The sequence below is a fragment of the Malania oleifera genome, chromosome 8 (assembly GCF_029873635.1).
Source record: "Malania oleifera isolate guangnan ecotype guangnan chromosome 8, ASM2987363v1, whole genome shotgun sequence".
NCBI lineage: Eukaryota > Viridiplantae > Streptophyta > Magnoliopsida > Santalales > Ximeniaceae > Malania > Malania oleifera.
This window is the reverse complement of record NC_080424.1, coordinates 92,800,068-92,814,360: the sequence shown is the minus strand read 5'-3', so window position 1 is coordinate 92,814,360 and position 14,293 is coordinate 92,800,068.

The window sequence follows — 14,293 nt, the reverse complement described above, 5'->3', positions numbered from 1 at the left end:
TGTGCGTTCAGCGCCACAGATTCTGTCGGCATTACAGGTGAGGAGGCTACTCTTGGATGGATGTCAGGGGTACTTAGCTTGTGTGGAGGAACCGCCGTGGGATGAGTTGAGACTCGAGGATATTCGGGTAGTTAGCGAATTCTCAGATGTGTTTCTAGATGATTTACCCGGTTTACCTTCAGATCGTGAGGTGGAGTTTGCGGTGAGGCACCGATCTCTAAAGCTCCGTATCAGATGGCTCCAGCAGAACTTCAGGAGTTCAAGGAGCAGTTTCAGGAATTATTGGACAGGGGATTCATTCGACCTAGTGTTTCGTCCTGGGGAGCTCCAGTACTGTTTGTGAAGAAGAAGGACGTGTCGATACGGATGTGCATTGATTACCGTGAGATTAACAAGGTAACTGTGAAGAATCGTTATCCTTTACCTCGTGTAGATCATCTCTTTGACCAGTTGCAGGAGACGCGGGTCTTTTCGAAGATCGATTTGCGATCAAGATATCATCAGGTGAGGGTTAGAGCGGAGGATGTAGCGAAGACGGTTTTCTGAACCAGATATGGCCACTAAGAGTATTTAGTCATGCCTTTTGGGTTGACGAATGCTCCGGCAGTATTCATGGATCTTATGAACAGGGTTTTCCATGAGTACCTAGATCGATTCGTAGTGGTATTCATTGATGACATTCTTGTATACTCAAGGAGTACGAAAGAGCACGCGGAACATTTGAGGTTAGCGCTACAAATTCTGCGGGAGAAGAAGTTCTTGAGAGCCTGTCCCGACATGGGCACGATCGACCTCATACCACTTACTATCTAAGTAAAGTGGTTGCACACTGAACTGAATATCTGTAGCTACGGTACCATGTTCTGTTGTCTGATCAATCAGGGTCTGATAATATATAGGTAACTGATATCTGTAGTATACTATTTTTACTGTGGTTTCTAAAACAACCATAACCCATAGAGTTTATCTGAAATTCTAAATAAACTGACCGAAAAGCTGATTTCTATATAACTGAAATTTATGTTTTGGGCATAAGAATTCCTTCGGTTTAATTGTTTTGTTAAATATAAAAAAGAAGGAAGAGAGAGTTGAATTAAAAAAAATTGATATCTAGAAAAATAAATTATTCAAGAGCAGTGCATGATATGATATTAGTATTGGTATCTATGAAATATATTGGTATACATGAGTATGTTAATTGATACTTGAGCATGACAGCATATTGGTATCCATGAGCATGTTATGCTATTGATATGATAATTGGTATCATTATTGATATTGGTATCCATGAGCACTTACATAGAATAAATTAAAACTTTTGGAAAGTTTTGGAAAACTGATTTTTGTAATATACTATTTTTACTGTGGTTTCTAAAAACCATAACCCATAGAGTTTATCTGAAATTCTAAATAAACTGACTGAAAAGCTGATTTCTATATAACTGAAATTTATGTTTTGGGCATGAGAATTCTTTCGGTTTAATTATTTTGTTAAATATAAAAAGACGGAAGAGAGAGTTGAATTAAAAAAAATTGATATCTAGAAAAATAAATTATTCAAGAGCAGCGCATGATATGATATTAGTATTGGTATCTATGAAATATATTGGTATACATGAGTATGTTAATTGATACTTGAGCATGACAGCATATTGGTATCCATGAGCATGTTATGCTATTGATATGATAATTGGTATCATTATTGATATTGGTATCCATGAGCACTTACATAGAATAAATTAAAACTTTTGGAAAGTTTTGGAAAACTGATTTTTGTAATATACTATTTTTACTGTGGTTTCTAAAAACCATAACCCATAGAGTTTATCTGAAATTCTAAATAAACTGACTGAAAAGCTGATTTCTATATAACTGAAATTTATGTTTTGGGCATGAGAATTCTTTCGGTTTAATTATTTTGTTAAATATAAAAAGACGGAAGAGAGAGTTGAATTAAAAAAAATTGATATCTAGAAAAATAAATTATTCAAGAGCAGCGCATGATATGATATTAGTATTGGTATCTATGAAATATATTGGTATACATGAGTATGTTAATTGATACTTGAGCATGACAGCATATTGGTATCCATGAGCATGTTATGCTATTGATATGATAATTGGTATCATTATTGATATTGGTATCCATGAGCACTTACATAGAATAAATTAACTAAAAGTTTATTTAAAGTCTAAACTTTTGGAAAGAGTGTTGGATTTTAAATTGTGCATCATATTAAGAAAACAAATTCATTAATATAAGGATTGAATCAAATTCATATACTTGTACTGCAAACAAACAAATACATTGTATTCTAGTAAAAGCTGAGAATTGCCATAGAGTTGCATAGTATATCTTGATTGAATGTATTTTGGTTGATTGGTTGGTGAATTGATTATTCATTTAAGTTTTGTGTGACTGCTAAATCAACAAGAGATTAAAGATTCGTAAAAGGAATTAAAACAAAAATTTTAATAACTCAATTCACCCCCCCCCCCCTTGGAACTACACCTTAGTTTTTCATGCCGGCTCTTCCTAGGGTCGGATTAGCAGATTAGCGTTCATTCAAGGGATGTAATGGAAATCAATTAGTAAATTTCGAGGATGAAATTTTTATAAGGGGTGAGACTATACAAACCTGAACCTGAAAAATAAAGAAATAAATAAGAAAAGAAGAAAGGAAAATTTTAGAAGGGCAAACAGCAGGACTCGTTGACAAATTCCTTGTTTTCGTCGACGATGGTCCTTCTGTGACTCGTTGACAAAATTCAAGCATTATCGATGAAGAAATACTAAGAGGAATTTAAGGCATACGACTCTTCTACAAACCCCTTCTTTCATCGACGAATGTTCTTCTGCAGTTTGTTGACGAAGGCTCCATTTCGTTGACGAAACGTGCCGAGTCAACGGTCTATAAATAGCTTTAAATTACTTCTTCATTAAGAAAACTCAAAATATCTCTCTCTCTCTCTCTCTCTCTAACCAGCACCCCACCCCTTCTCTCTATGATTTCTCGTTGTTTATTGCCTGTATTAACGATTGGAAGTCACCACAAGGATCTAGGAGCGTTTCTCTACAAGTCTAGCGGAATAGATTTTTGAACTGGGTCTTTCCAGGTAAGGGTAGAAATGGGCTATCTGTCTAGCATGTAATTAGTTAAATGGGGTGTATGGGCCTGGGGATGTTTAATGGTTGCTAATCTAGGATTTGAGTTGATTAAAATGGGGGATATGTGGTTTCAAGATTTTGAATTCTGTATCGCCGTAGGGTGGGCTTTATGAGCATTATAGGGACCTTCTTAGTAAACAGGTAAGAGGATTATATTATGTCAGTTGTTTTGAATTTTGGACTAATTAAATGGCAATGTATGTTTATAGAAACGGTATATATGATTTTCTGAATAAATTAGGTATATGAAAAGGATTGTTTTGATTGTTATATGTTTTGGGGAAAACTGACGCGATTGGTTTGAAATCTTTTATTTTCTATAAACTAAGTAGATTAAGTTAAATGAAATCCTAGAGCTGCTCATACCCTATTTTCAACAACTTGCATGTTTCTCCATTAGCGGGTTGTCTATGTATCTTTGAACAGGTACAAATATTTTGTATGAGTGAGTGACAACTGGGTCCGTATAAAGGGTCGGGTTGTTACAAACATTATATATGATTTTCTGAACGAATTGGGTATATAAAAATGGTTGTTTTGACTTTCATATGTTTTTGGGGAAAACTAAAGTGAATGGGTTGAACATCTCCTATTTTTTAGTCAAGTATATAGTTTGAATTAAATTAAACCCTGGAGATGCCTATACCTCTATTTTCAGCAACTTACATGTTTTCCAGACAGCTATGTATATTTATGAGTTATCAGATGAAAATTGTGTGGCATGAGAACTGTTTAAAATGGCATAAATGAGCAGAATATTTATACAGTTATGATACAATATGATATGATAGCTATATGTCGAGATGTGATATGACAACTATATGTCGAGATGTGATATGACGGCTATAAGCTGAGATTTTGATATGGCGGCTAGATGTCGAGTTTGGATATGTCGGTTTTATACCGAGACAGTATATGACAGATATTTTACAAAATTATGAAAAACTTATGTTTTATACAGTTTTATTAAAATGAATTCATGACTACAGTTTTATTGCGTAAATTGTCATATATGATTTAAGAACCCTAGGGATATCAGATGTTATGTTATGAGCACAGGGTCGTAGCTATGTGTTGGCAATGAGTGCAATCACACAGGGATGGAAGTGTGATGCGGAATAGTCGATTTGTGGTCTGGGTACAGTACTACTCCCGATGTAGTTCCAGGGGGACCCCTCCCGATCCAGTTCTGGGTATAGGGTAGGCACAATTATACTTACTACCTTTTTCTAACTTAACTATGGTCGGTCGGCCATATGCTGAGTCTAACCTTCGAACCGCTCAACCCGTCATGGGGGGAAGCATGTCGATGTGAAAGCATGACGATGCTACTTCAGTAGTACAAGGTGTTTTTTTTTATGCATATAAGGACAAATTTACTATAAATGGGTTATATTAAGCCGACAGTACATTATTCAGAAATTAGGTATTTTCAGATATACAGTCCAACACAGTTTTAAAATGTCATTTCAGATAGAGTTAAATAATGAAAGAATTATAATTACATGGAAATTCATGCTAGTGGCACACTAACGATAATTTAATCCGCCTTACTGAGAAGTGTCTCACCCCATTATTCATATCATTTTTTAGGTTTTCTGGGGAACCGCACCTAGCTTACTACGGGCTGGGATTAGACTTTTTTGAGTGGTAGATAGAGCTGGTGAGTCACCAGCTATTATGTTTTGTTAATTTTGGGTTGTATTATATTGAAATGTAGTTTTTATATGTATTTGGGGAGAGTTAGAACTCAAGTAATGTGATTGAGGTGTTTTTCTTTAACTGTATGGTTTTATTTTCAGTAATGACATTTGCACCCAGGAATCCCTGTTTAGGGCGGGTTGCAATAATTATGGTATCAAATAGTTTATTTTTATTCACAAATGACACCCTGGACCCATTTCTGGATTTGGGGGCGTTACACATGATTTACACAATCCTAATGATTCAAAATAACATGACTCTGATACCACTTGTTGGGAAAAATATATATATATATATGAACGATTCCCACAAGTAAATCAATGGTGTAATGCAAATAATAAATAAAATAAGACATGAAATTTAACGTGGTTCCCTCAAATATTGAGGTACGTCCATAGGGCATAGCAGTCTGAATCTACAATCATCAAAATTGTACAAAATGGGTACAAAAGGTACAAGTCTTACAAATACACCAAAGTGTATGACAAATGGAGCAAGATGAAACAACAAAAATCTCACCAATGTTGTGAACAAAGCTCCCAAACAACCAACCAAAAGAGCAAACTAGAGATATCCCAATATGCCGAAAATAATACGTAGCTGGAGTCGCACATAGGAGAGACGAGCAGCAGCAGGTTGCTGCTGTGGAGAAGACGACCGGCGCTGCAGCCGTGAGGAGCTGGGTGAGGTGCTTCTGTGAGTGGAAAATCTGAATGGAGATGTGAAACTCTGGAGCAGCTTACTGCTAATGGCCGAAAATACGAATAGAGAAAAACTAGGGGAGCCCAGCTGCTTGCTGCTAAGAGTCAAAAAATCCAAGTGAAGGGACTACGCTGCTGTGTGTAGAGAGTCCAAGTGGAGGGGCTGCTAGGTGCTGCCCAATGCACCCACTAGGAGAAGTCGAGGAACAGTTGGACATGCTTCTTGAGAAGTCAAAATATACCAATGAAAAAACTGACCCACATTTAATGTATGGGAAAAAAGAAAAGTATTATTTGAACTTTTCCTTTTTTATTTTTTTGTTGGATGTCTAGGGCTCAAGTTTATTATAATGGTACAATGTAAGTAAAATTTTGGATGTAGTTTGAAAAATTTTCATTGGCTAACGAAATTGAATTTGAATTTGTGCAGTAGAACCACAAGAAACTTAATACGTATCCACACAAAAATAAAATAAGATTCAAATTAAATGTTGTTATAAGAGTCAAAAAGTTAGAAATTAATAGGAAAAGGTTTTTTTCTAATTATTTTTATATAAATTTAAATATTTTAAGATGATAAGGTGGTGATAAGACCATGGGTAGGACTGGGGGCCTCCCATGTGCACATAAAGTTTATTGGTCACAATTAATAATTCTTATAAAAGGATTTAGGAGGGTGATATACTAGAAAATTCTTCTTTTAATGTAAAAGACATTGAGATTTAACTAAAAGAAGGAGCTCAACGGACCTCTAAATAGATATGCACATATTTTGAGGTTTAAAAAATTCACAAACTTTCCTAACATTTAATTTTTAAAATACCTATATCCCTTTTGGGTTTATTCTCTCTTTCTATCTATAAAAGGTCATATTTTTTCTGTCAAAACTTTGGAAGGGTTTGTGATATTTATGAGAACTTAATGGAGATCCCTACATTTCTTTGCCAAACCTCTGTGGAGGTTTGTAAAACTTTTGAAGCCTTCAGGCATATTTGCGTCTTTTTTTTTTCTTTTTTTTTCAAATCTCAAAAAATGTCATGTCTTTTTTGTCCTTATTTCTAATGTTTAAGTTAGTTAAATTATGTAACGAGTTAGAAAATATACACTAAATAAATAGGAAACTTTCATCAATTAATATATTATATTTACTTTATAGTCATATGTAATTTTCAATAAAAAAATTTAAGATTTGATATGTGATGAAATAACAAGAGCTCCCTCTCTCTCTTGAAAGATACTTAAGGTATATAAAAATATGAACATCTTAAATTTTTTTCGAGGATAAAAATATTGTGTTTTTAAAATTTATATATATATAAGATCTCTAATCTTTACTACTAGTTAAGGGAAATCTAGGTGTTTAATCTTTTTTTTTTTTTTTTTACTCATAGTTTTAAAAATACCCTTTAATTTACAAGTCATTTACAATGCTTACGAATCATGAACATATGTTGGCCTATGGACTTATAATTGGAGATGTTTAATATTATTTTATTTTATTTTTAGTAAAACATGTATGCTAGTTGATAGTTTTATCTTAACAATAACTATCCTCTTATCGAAAAAAAATATATTTTCTTTTACTTTTTAAATCTACCATTAATTAAGAAACTAAATGAGAAATTTTATGAGTGAGAAGAAACTCTCATATTTGAAAAATAAATTAATTAATATTTTTGGCAATCATCCCAATACATCTGTGACAAAGAAAGCACTGTAAAAAGAGTTAAATATTCAATGAAATGAAATAAGATTGGTCTTTATAATTTTAAATATTCACTATAAAATTTTTCATTTCATTCACTCACATTCTATTTCATTTTAGTGTATGAAACGTTTAGAACAATAAACTAATTAAGACAATCAAATTGGAAAGTGTTTTACCTTTTGCTTTCCATATATAGTTACAACAAATAGAAAATAAGCAATAATATAGTAATATCTTAAGCTCTTTTGCAAAAATTTAAAAGAGTATATCTATTTAACTACTACTAAAAGATAAGGCCAAAATTTAGTAGTTCGAAGTGTTAAGTTTTAAAATGACCAAACTATCCTTTTCTATTTTTTATTTTAAAAGTTAATTCCTATTATGTTCCAACATATAAGATCTTATTTGAATGTCCTTGAACTTTGTTATTCCAATTGAATATCACGAAACACCTTTCCTATTCCAATTGAATGCCATGGAATTTCTTTAGTTTTGTGTGATCATTACATTATTAATTTTTGAATAGGTTGTGCTTTTTGAGCTTCATTCTGAAATGATTTATTTGTTTCATTCAACTATAAATTGGTTTGGACAAATGACTAATGTACAAACTATTGAGCATTAACATTGTATCAAAATCGATAATTAGTACGAAATGTACCTAACATTTGTGGTTTGTGTCTTTCAGTGGGAAGGAGTGAGAAATAGACAATGAAGAAAAGAGTTCAAGTGCTTGAGAAGATTATATTAGTAGACGAATACATTATTGTGCAGGATCCACCATTGTGGTAGCCATAGTAGATTTCACACCATTGTTATGTTAAATTTTTTTATTTTATTTTTTATTTTGTAAGTTTCATTAATTTTGTTGCAGAGTACTAGGTTTAATAAGTAACTGTATGGGCGGGGCCATTGGCTGTTAATGTACCTCCATTTGAGGAAGTAAAAAAAAGAAACTATTACTACCAAAATTTCCAATTGGTGGATTGTGAAATAACTTTAAAAGTATTTGGACATCTATTTGTGAAGAAAAACTTTTCTTTAAAGTCAAAATAATTAGACTCAAATTATATGTTTCTCTATTAATTAAATGTTATTATTTCATGACTCTTTCTTATCTAATAGAAAACTTTTAAATTAATTATTTAACTATCTAGACATTCTTATTAATGTAATACGTGTAATAGGATGCTTATTGCCGAACCAATATACTGATTAGTGTGTATATATATAAAGAACCTTCCTAAAATGAAAATTTATCCTTCTTATGAGATTTGAAATGTATGGATCACACATGATATATACTACTGAAACTATGATCAAAGCATACATACAAATTTATATAATGTAATATTTTATAATTGATGGGTTTTAAATTTTACTATTCTTTGAGAGTTTTTCTCTTGCTTTACAATGGAGTTTGGCCCATCTCTATTTATGGTTGGAACAGGCCCAACAAAAAGCCAGCTGTGCAAGCCCATTTGTAGGAGTAACAGATGGATGAAGGGTTGTGACTCGGGGCCCATTTTCCCACTGCAAAGTGATCTTGACTCTTGTGCACGGTTATATTTGAACGTGCTCAGAAACGCAGATACTCACCGGAGAAAAATGTTGGGGCCGGCGGTGAAGGCAGCCGGAGATTTTTTATATTTTTTGGTTTGAACTGTTGGCCAATCTTTAGTACGTTAAAATGGAGTTTACTGAAAGTGGAATGAGGTTAAAAACTATACTAATTGAATAGATATTTCATTTTATTTTGTTGTTGTGTATTAAATTGTTGTGAAAATGTGTCTTTAAGATTACACAGAGGGCAAAATGAATAGAAAAAAAAAAAACTAAGAACATAATGATTTTTGTGACTTGATGACGTGCTTACGTCCATGAAGTCTTTATAAAATTTCACTATCTCGTTAATTAAAACCTACTTTATGGTTTTAACCATCAGTTACAAATAAGAATATATAGGCCCCATGCATCCATGGAGCCCTTGGGGTGCAATTTTCACAATCTCATCAATCTAAAAGTAGCTTAGGGTTTTAATTTTCAGCTACAAATATGAATATATAGGCCCTAGTGTTGTAAAAACCCAAAATATGAAAAATGAGTTTAAATATTAAGAGGGGCAAAATTAGAAATTTTCGGGTCAAAGGCTATAAAAGGAAATTTCTATTACTTCTTCATTAAGTAAACTCAATTCTATCTATCTCTCTCTCTCTCTCTCTCTTTAAACTCTCTCTACTCTCTCCTTCTCTCTAGAATTCTTCGCCGATCGTTAACGGAATCGAAAAACAGAAGCTACCACGAGGATCGTGGAAGGATTCTCTACAACTTCTATGGATTGGAATCTCGTTTCGGAGATTTTTGGGTTTCGGCGTAAAATCGAGGTAAGGCTCGGTTTTTAATTCTGATCCGATAGTTTTGTAGGTATCAGTCTTGTGAGTATATTCTGTACTATGATTTGTAGGTTTTGAAACTCGGTTTGCTGTTTAGGGACCTTGGAGTTTGGGATTTGCTTACGGGGTTAAGGTAAGGGAAAACTGTGTTATATGGGTTATTTTTGAAATCGGATTTGGTGAAACTGTGGTCTACGGTCCTGTGTGTGTTTTGGCTACTCATTTGGGGGGATCTAATGAGGAAAACTATGGGTTTTTCATTAATACAGTTTTTGGGGAAAATGGGGCAACGAGTTGAATCCCGGGTTTTGTTGAAAATCGGGTATATGTGTGATTTATACTGTGATATTGGGATGACCGTGCCTTGACTTTGTTTAAACTGTATTTTTTTGGAAAACCATAATTTAGATTACCAAATGAGTCTAGTTTGTTTGGTTATATAAGCATGCATGTGTGTGTGAGATGTTGAAGTGCTAGTAGGAACGCGTTGTCGAAATTGTTCTAGGTACTAAGAGTGGTCGACTCTATATCCGAGGGCGTGTGTTTATCTCCTACCATGGAGGCAAGAGTGGCTGGCTCTATATCCGGGGGCGTGTGTTTATCGCCTGCCACGTAGGCAAGAATGGCCGACTCTATATCCGAGTTATACTGATGGTCGTTGTACCAGATGCAACAGGCGACACGAGGGTGAGTGCCGAGCATTTGGGGGTAGTTGCTACAACTGTTGCCAGCCAGGCCACAGGTCTCGTGATTGTCGAGCACCGAGGCGGAATGTGCCTACAGTTAGTGGGGACCGAGGGAGCAACCAGATACCTCGGGGAACCATTCAGACGAATACAGCTTTGGCTAGAGTATACTCTCTAACTTTAGTGAACGCTGAGCATGCAGGTAATGTGATGACAGGTACCTTATTATTGCTTTTGAATAAAGCTTCTGTTTTGTTTGATTCGGGTGCAACCTATTCCTTTGTATCTGTGAATTTTGTGGGACGGTGTGGGATTGAGACTCGAGATATGAATGAGGTGTTTTCTGTCACTACGCCATCTGGGAGTGTATCTTCTTGTAGGAAGATGTTGGTAGACTGCCCAGTAGAAATTCAGGGAAAGCTGCTACCGGCGAATCTTGTAGTATATGACTTGTCGGGGTTTGATATCATTCCGGGGATGGATTGGTTGTTCTCCAATTATGCTGTGATCGACTGTCGTAGGAAAGTAGTAATTTTCAGACCTCCTAGGGAGCAGGAGTACGAGTTTATAGGATCGTGTGTGCGTTCAGCGCCACAGATTCTGTCGGCATTACAGGTGAGGAGGCTACTCTTGGACGGATGTCAGGGGTACTTAGCTTGTGTGGAGGAACCGTCGTGGGATGAGTTGAGACTCGAGGATATTCGGGTAGTTAGCGAATTCCCAGATGTGTTTCTAGATGATTTACCCGGTTTACCTCCAGATCATGAGGTGGAGTTTGCGATAGAGTTGCTACCTGGTAAGGCACCGATCTCTAAAGCTCCGTACCGGATGGCTCCAGCAGAACTTCAAGAGTTCAAGGAGCAGTTTCAGGAATTACTGGACAGGGGATTCATTCGACCTAGTGTTTCATCCTGGGGAGCTCCAATACTGTTTGTGAAGAAGAAGGACGTGTCGATGCGGATGTGCATTGATTACCGTGAGATTAACAAGGTAACTGTGAAGAATCGTTGCCCTTTACCTCGTATAGATCATCTCTTTGACCAGTTGCAGGGGACGCGGGTCTTTTCGAAGATCGATTTGCGATCAGGATATCATCAGGTGAGGGTTAGAGCGGAGGATGTAGCGAAGACGGTTTTCTGAACCAGATATGGCCACTAAGAGTATTTAGTCATGCCTTTTGGGTTAACGAATGCTCCAGCGGTATTCATGGATTTGATGAACAGGGTTTTCCATGAGTACCTAGATCGATTCGTAGTGGTATTCATTGATGACATTCTGGTATACTCGAGGAGTACGAAAGAGCACACGGAACATTTGAGGTTAGTGCTACAAATTATGCGGGAGAAGAAGTTGTATGCTAAGTTGAAGAAATGTGAATTCTGGTTGAGTCAAATCGCGTTCTTAGGCCATGTGGTTACTGGGGATGGTATATCAGTTGATCCTAGCAAGATTGAAGTGGTGGTCAACTGGGTAAGGCCGAAGAATGTGCAGGAGGTTCAGAGTTTTCTGGGAATGGCGGGTTATTATCGTCGGTTTGTAGAGGGTTTCTCTAAACTGTCTGGACCTCTGATATGATTGACCAGGAAGGGAGAGCAATTTGAGTGGACCAGTGATTGCGAGCAGTGCTTTTAGGAGTTGAAGCACCGGTTGGTTACTGCTCTAGTATTGACCATTCTTTCGGGGGAATGGTGGATTTGTGATTTATAACGACGCGTCTCTAAAGGGCTTGGGATGTGTGCTTATGTAGCAGGGTAAGGTTGTGGCGTATACTTCTCGGCAACTGAAAGAGTATGAGAAGAATTACCCTACGCATGATCTAGAGTTGGCTGCTATTGTGTATGCACTGAAAATCTGGCAACACTATTTGTACGGGGTGCAGTGTGAGATCTTCACTGACCATAAGAGCCTCAGGTATTTCTTCACGCAGAAGGAGTTGAATATGAGGTAGAGGCTATGGCTTGAATTGATTAAAGACTACGATTGCACGATCAGTTATCACCCGGAGAAGGCTAATGTGGTAGCTGATGCGTTGAGTTGGAAGTCAGGGCCTACGGCTGTATTTGCAGTTGTAACTCAGTGTCACATTAGACGGGATTTGGAGAGCTCAAGTATAGAGTTGGTGGTGGGTGATCATCAGGCTTATCTTACTGGTTTGGTGGTCCAACCGACTTTGTTTGAGCGTATAAAAGCCGCGCAGGCTAGTGATGCGAGTTGACAGAGGTTATGGAAAAGGTACAACAGGGACTGACTACAGAGTTTAACATCTCTGAGGGAGGTGTGCTGAGGTTTGGGACCAGACTGTGTGTTCCGAATGATGATGAGATCAGAAGGACGATTCTAGAGGAGGCGCATCGTTCTATGTTTACGGTACATCCTGGTAGTACGAAGTTGTATCGGGACTTGTGTGAGACCTTCTGGTGGTCTGGTATGAAGAGGTAGATTGCTCAGTTCGTGGAGCAGTGTTTGACGTGTCAGCAGGTGAAAGCTGAACATCGGAGGCCTGTAGGGCCATTGCAGCCTTTGCCTATTTCGGTGTGGAAATAGGAGCATATTTCCATGGATTTTGTGACCGGATTGCCACTAACGCTTCACAGGAAGAATGCCATCTGGGTGATCGTGGATAGATTAACAAAATCTGCTCATTTCATACCGATAAAAATTAGCTATCCTTTAAGTAGGCTAGCAGATTTGTATGTGCATGAGATTGTGAGAATGCATGGGATACTAGTGTCCATAGTATCAGATCGGGACTCGAGGTTTACTTCTCGATTCTGGATGAGCTTGCAGGAGGCATTGGGGACGAAGCCTACTTTCAGTACAATGTTCCACCCCCAGACTGATGGACAGTCGGAGAGGATGTTATAGATTTTGGAAGATATGTTGCGAGCTTGTGTGTTAGACTTCGGTGGTAGCTGGATACAGTTTATGCCACTTATGGAGTTTGCTTATAACAACAGCTTCCAATCTAGTATCGGGATGGCACCGTTTGAGGCTTTGTATGGTCGGAGGTGTCGATCTCCTTTGTGTTGGGATGAGGTTGGTGAACGTCAGGTGTTAGGACCTGAACTTGTGTAGCAGGCGTCTAAGAATGTGGGTTTGATCCAGGAGAGGATTAAATCGGCTCAGAGTTGGCAGAAGAGTTATGCAGATGTTTGCCACTGTGAGTTAGAGTTTGAAGTGGGAGGTAAGGTATTTCTATGTATTGCTCCGATGAGATGAGTGATGAGATTTGACAGGAAGGGCAAGCTGAGCCCGAGGTATATCGGACTATTTGAAGTACTTGAGTGAGTGGGTCTGGTAGCCTACAGAGTTGCATTACCTCCAATACTTTTGAGGGTCCATGATGTGTTTCACGTCTCCATGTTGAGGAGGTACATGTTGGATCCTTCACATGTGATTAGTTATGATGAGGTGGAAATTAGGGATACTTTAGCGTGTAAGGAGATACCTGTTCAGGTTCTAGACGTAAAGTTCAGAAGTTTCGCACCAGAGAGATACCGTTAGTGAAGGTATTGTGGTGAAACCATGAGGTTGAGGAAGCTTCTTGGGAACTGGAAACGGAAATACGCCGGAAGTATCCACAGTTATTTTGAGCACTTGTACATGATCCTAACTTGGGTTGGGATAGGTGGTTAGTCGTTGGGAGTGTGAGTATTATGAACTCCTAAGACTGTTGTATATGTAACCACGGTATTCTTCCACCATAAGTGAGGGTATGTATGTGTATGTGTATGATGGGACTATGCTGTGATGATCGCCAGTTCGCTCTTGAGTTGTGTCTATGTGTATGTGTATGATGGGATTGCACTGTGATGATCGCTAGTTCGCTCTTGAGTTGTGTCTATGTATTTGATTGTATGTATGAATCTGGGAATAAGAGATGGCAAATTTCGAGGACAAAATTTTTGTAAGGAGGGGAGATTGTAAAAACC